The sequence below is a fragment of the Podarcis tiliguerta genome (assembly GCF_965153285.1).
Source record: "Podarcis tiliguerta genome assembly, chromosome: 7".
Classification (NCBI taxonomy): domain Eukaryota; kingdom Metazoa; phylum Chordata; class Lepidosauria; order Squamata; family Lacertidae; genus Podarcis; species Podarcis tiliguerta.
The window spans coordinates 47,457,634-47,463,633 of NC_139540.1; positions in this window are offsets into that span (position 1 = coordinate 47,457,634).

Genomic DNA, 6,000 nt, shown 5'->3' on the forward strand with positions numbered 1-6,000 from the left:
ACTAGGGACACAAGATACTTACTAAGTAGTGGGCTATACAACTCCAAATAGAACTTTTTTTTATCCAAGTTGCATCCTACTAAGACAATTGTTTGTATGCAGTTTTTGTAAAAACAGCCCAATCTTTAGTGTTCCTTGTCTAGCAAATTTCATTTGTGGTATCTGAGTGCTTTCCCTTCCTTAACTAGGTGTTAATTGTACCTTGGAATAACCAATTTGGCAGGAGAACTTCAGTGTGGAAGGAATTGGCCACTGGGTTTGGTAGGGTACACATAATTATTACCTAATGTTATGTCTGAGGGAATTTAGGTGTGCCACCTACAGAAAGGAGTTGGGGCCTGCCATTTCAAGAGATTTGTGTGATTGCTAGTAACTGGTCATGTGGGACAGTTATTATCAATAACAAACATATAAATAGTTCCAGCACTTCGAGTTCTTTTCTAAATTATTACCTATCTTTTCGCAAAATACATTGCTGTGAAATGCTTCAAAGTTTGTGTAAGATTTCCCAATGCTGCTACAGCTTAGTTTTGGCTGCTTCTCATAATATTGAACACACATGGAGGTAGCTTAATTTGTATACTAAGCTTGCTATTTCATTTCCAACACTTGTTTGAGGATACTAAAAATGAACCATGTATTGTGGCCTGCTGGATGTATGCAAACATTCTTGTTTCTGCAGTTCCAGGAAAGAAAAGAGGCTTATCATACCTCTACATGGCTAAGTTCGGCATAGTGGCTAGTCAGATGTGAGTCACTTGCAAAAAAACTCACGGTATCTGGACATCTGACAAAAGAATGGCTATTCTCTGCTGGGTTTTTTGTCACTTTGAAACCTGATATTTCTTAAATCAAAGCTGTAATCGTGAAATACGTAAAAGTGCTGAAAAGTTGGTAGCAGGTTATTAGATTCAGTTGCTATATATCATGATAAGGTTTTAGGGAAAGCCTTGGATATAATGTGCAGTAACAGGCAAGTGCCATTAGGTGTCACTGGTGTACTTCATATAAATATATATTCATCAGAATTGAAATACAAGCTTTCTTAAACACATTTTGGCTTCTCCACAAGGGAGAGATGTTGGTTCAGAACACAGGCACACAAACACATACATTAAACTTTGTGGAAATACGCAATATATAGTATCTTCAATAAGAAAACAATACATAACAATATAGAATACCTTTTTAAAACCCTAAACCAGGGCAAAATAGCAAAGTTAAGTGTATGAAGCCAAGGTCAAAGTGAAGTGTTGTCTTCAGCTTGCCTGTGTTCCTTCACCCATGGTGAAAGCTGTGCCTCTTTGAAGATGGAATGTCACTGGAATGGGAGGTAAGTTAAGCAAAGTATAGCAGGATACTGGGAGGTTGCTCACTATGTCAGGAAACCTGTCCTTGGAGCCTGCCTGGAACAGACCTGGCATGCCTCCCCTAAGCTATGCCTCCGTAGGTGCAATGATTTTTAAATATGTTCAGGCTTCGTCATTGATGGAGTTTCCAAAAAGCAAATTTCTACAAGGGCGTGGGGGAAGAGAAGTTATTTACATACAGGGAGCTGATTGGCCTTAAGAGGTTGTGAACAGAAGGGTGAACTTGAAGATATGTAGGACTCAAAACTGTTTAGGGTGTTATAGGTTGAAATCGGTGTTGTGGATTGTGCCTCAAAGGCACTGGAGGATATGATGCAGACACTGGAGTACTTGATTAATGTGTTCTTGGTGAAAAGCCATTATCAGTAGAGGACAGTATATGCCAACCATGGCCTGGAAGAAGCTCCAGAAGACGCCACATTGCAGACATGATGGCTACAGCAGCACTGGATTTAGTTCCCCCTCACAGAGCACTGAGCTGAGGGGTACAAAATTGAGAAGATCTCTTCGCGGGCACGCCAAATTTTGGCCATGCACAAGGCACCGTATGATGAAAGATTACCAATGTCTGCCCCTGATACTACTACAACATGGTCCTTCATTTAAAATAAAAGTGTGAGGGAGGGACTTGTCTATCTGGTGCTTACTGTGGCAGCATCCTACTAATATAAACCAGAGACAGGAACTGGCAAAGGCCCAGCTTCAAGCAAAAGAAAGGAAAAAACCCTCAGAGAAGTCCTGAAATAGCAGAACAGGAAGCACTTTAGAAATTGCGATCAATAACTCTGACTGGAAAGCTCACTCTAACGATGAGCCCACACCATTTGAGCTGGTTTGCTATATTTTAGCGTGGTCAACCATCTCTGAAATGGACTGCTATTTTTGGAAGATAAAAGTAGATAACATTTCAAGCATATTTGATTAGGAAAATCCTCTAAGAGCAGCATGTCCTCTGCTTCAGCTTCATGGTTGTCATAAAAATATTAATGCTGTGGCTTTGTACATATGCACAGTTTAGCAGGTTGTGGCAAATTCTTTCCTAAGCTAAAAAAACTATTCTTGGTGAAATATAAAGACATCCTGATCCATGACACACAGAACAAGAAAGGAAGAAAAGTCTAATAAAAGGAAGAAATCTGTGCTCTGTGAGAGGAATTCCTTATAAATAGGGAAATTTTCAATTAGTAAAGCAGCAGAGAAATGATTGAGCTGGGATATAAGGACTCAGGCAGTTAAGGTGTCCTGGGCCCAATTTTCTCTGGGCCTAGTATATTAATAAGAGAACCTTGAGCCTATTCTGGAAGTATATGGGCAGCCGGTGAATATGTTTTAACAGAGGTATTACATACTGTCAGTCATCTGCCCCAATCAGAAGTCTAGCTGCTGCAGACCCTGAACTGCAGTAATCCAGTCTCAAGGTTACCAATGCATGGATTACAGTGGCTAGGTTATTCTGATCCACATACAGCTACAATACTTGCTTCCTTCAGAGAGACTACAACTCCATCCAAAACAGGTACCAGTCTTATCTTCCAAACCAAGGAACCATCTACCCACAGAGCCTCTATCTTCTCAGGATTCAAATGCTGTTTATTAGGCCTCATCTAGTCCACCACTGCATTCATGTGCTGGTCCATGAGGCAAAGTGAAATGACCACTTCAGCCAGCAGGATCCACAGGGCAGCAGACCCCAAAGCCAATCTTTATTCTCCCTCCCCTTGTTCCTGATGTTGATCTTCACTCCCACCCCCTTTTTTTCTTTGGCAATGAGGGGAGGGCACCATTTTTGGGGGTCTGCCTCAGGTGCCAAAATGTCTTGGGTTGGCCCTGAGTCCAGGACTTGCACAGCATCCTGATTCAGATGTTATGGACAAATAGAGCTGTGTGGCATCAATGTAGCGATGGCAGTATTCTCTAAAACTTACAATGACTGTTCAATTACATTGAGGATAAAATGGCGCCCTTTGGCACAATTGACAGCCAAAGAACACTCCCCCAATGCTACTCCCTGGGCTTGACTGCACAGGTAGGAATTGAACCACTGCAACACAGTGCTTCCAATACCCATCCCATACAGTCAATCCAGGAGGATGCCACGGTCAATAGTATCAAAGGCTGTTGAAAGATGAAGTAAGAGTAACAGGGTCATATTCCTCTTTATAAAGGCTATCCATAAGTGTAACCAAAGCAAATTCAGTCTTGAACACAGATTGAAGTTGATCCAGACAATCTGTCACCCAGAACTCATGAAGTTGGTCCACTGCAATCCTCTCCACCACCTTCCACCCAAAAGGACTTGGTGTTTGGGTCAAGGGTGGACTTTTGAAGGAACATGCACACCACAGCCTCTTTAAAGGCAGTAGGTGTCACCGCATCACACAATAAGCATTGATTGCTTTTGAAAGCTGGTGGATACACCAGAACCTCTTGCTTTTGCTGTCTCTTTATCTTTTGTCACTACTCCATTTTTAAAAATCCTTCCTTCTTGGGCACTTGCTTCATGCCACCCTCCTTTCTTAGGCTTCCTGTTTCTTGGCTGCTGCTTGTACATCCTTTCTGTCCTCACATCTATTAAACAGTGCAAACATTTTAAAGCGAGAGATGCTGGGTTTCACATTTGCTTTGAAGTTACATTCTCAGGGCAGGCTCATAATAGTTTGCGGCTTGTGGTGAAGGACAAGACAGCAACCGCTCCCTTTCCATATACAGAAGTCAACCAGAGAGACAGTCAAATCTTACTTTAACACTGGTGAAAGGAATGTGTCCTCCATCGCACCTGATGGCAGCAGGCTAGTTCAACGGACAAAGAGCAGGTTGCACGACACACTAAGCTCTGTTCTCCGAACCCTTCTCACTGTTCCTGCTCTTCCAGAGCCAGAAGAGCCAACACTGTACATTGTATGTTTTAGAATTCATTCCATTTAATCCCAGATGTTTGATATCTCGTTAAGGCACTCTATACATGGTCAAGGATATTTTTTTCTTATATTCTAGATCTGAACCCTATCAATGAAAATAGGTTCTCAGTCCATTATCTAACCATCATTTTATTTGTATGCCACCTTTCCAAAGTTAAAACCATGCTCAATGTGGCTTCCTACATATTAAAAAAATTCACTACAGGCATAACAAAAGTACTCATAAATACTAAACAAAATGTCAAAAAGTACACAACCAAATTGAACAATTTCCACATAAATATTAAGGTCCAAAATAAATATTTTTTTTAAAAAAAACAACCTCCACTCTCCACAAAAACCACTAGAAAATACCCTAGCCCAATAATTTGTTCAGCAGCCTCAGTTTTTATAGCTGGAGTCAGTCTCCCAGTCTCCCAGGCCAGGTGGGAAATGTCCTGCAAGGCTGGGAGCAGGTTTTCTAGGACTCATAGCCAAGAGGGTCTCTGATAAGGTTCTGGGCTCTGATAAGCTTTGTGGCAAATTGACTATGTGGAACTTCACATTTGTTATGTAGAATAATGAAACAGAGAGACACCAGCCTCCTCTTGCTATTGTTTGGTCCGTTTAGCTCAGTATTGTCAGCAACTCTGCAGGATTTCCTATGTGCTTGACCACTCATAATAGCATTGCTCTGCACATCCTCTGTACTATATCTGGCAAAATATTAAAATGAAAACATCTCTGTTTTGAAAATGTAGCAATTTAAACAGATTTGTGACAAAATAAGCAATCGTTACATACCACACCTTCAGTCATTGCATGTCACATTCTACAGCAGGATGCACTTACAAATGTAGTCCTACAGGCATGTTGCATGGATATACATGTATTAGTTCCCTGCTAGCATGAATCACTCAGTTCTTGTGTAACAGAAAGGCATAAGTTCCAGTCAACAGCTCTAGTTTCTTCATGCAGTGTGACTCACAAAGACAGAGCACTGAATTATCTGGTGGAACTGATTATGTAGGACACTTTGTCTATTGTGTGCTATACAGGAAAGTAGGGGAAGCTCCACATTATAGAATCTAAAGCTGTTTAAAGACGAAGAGGAGGAGGGGGTTTCTGAAAGGAGAAACTCCAGCTTAATGTTCACTTTTGAATGGTCTCCCACAAAATCACTGCTCACAAGCAGAAGGTGGAAAACGAATACCAAAAATTTCAGCCAGCAGAGGCACATTTAGATGGTTATTCCTTTAGCGGTTTCATGTTTGCTGTTTTAGGCACAATCTGAGCCCCTCTATCATGTATATTTTCTGCAAGTACCAAATGCAAATTTGTAAATGTTCACTATGACACTTGATATTTGCATCATTTCTCAAGATAACATTCTCCCTGCTGCCCACTTCTCTTACTAGATTTAACCAGACATCAGGGCAGGGGTGGGGGCGTCCTTCCAACAATTATTTCATATTGTCACCGTTCAGGTCCAGGCTGAGAACCTGACCACAATCTTATGCCTTTAACTGTGTGTCCCAGGTCTGACAGCTGGGGCCTAATGTGGCAAGTGATTTGAGACTGTGCATTTCTATGTCACCAACTGTCTATGCCTAGCATGCTGCATAGCATATGTAAGTAAATATTTGATGTGCTCCTCCACTCCCCTTCCCTATTTATTACTGCATGCCCATATTAAGAGCAGAGCTGGAAGACACAGCTGTAGTTAACCACAA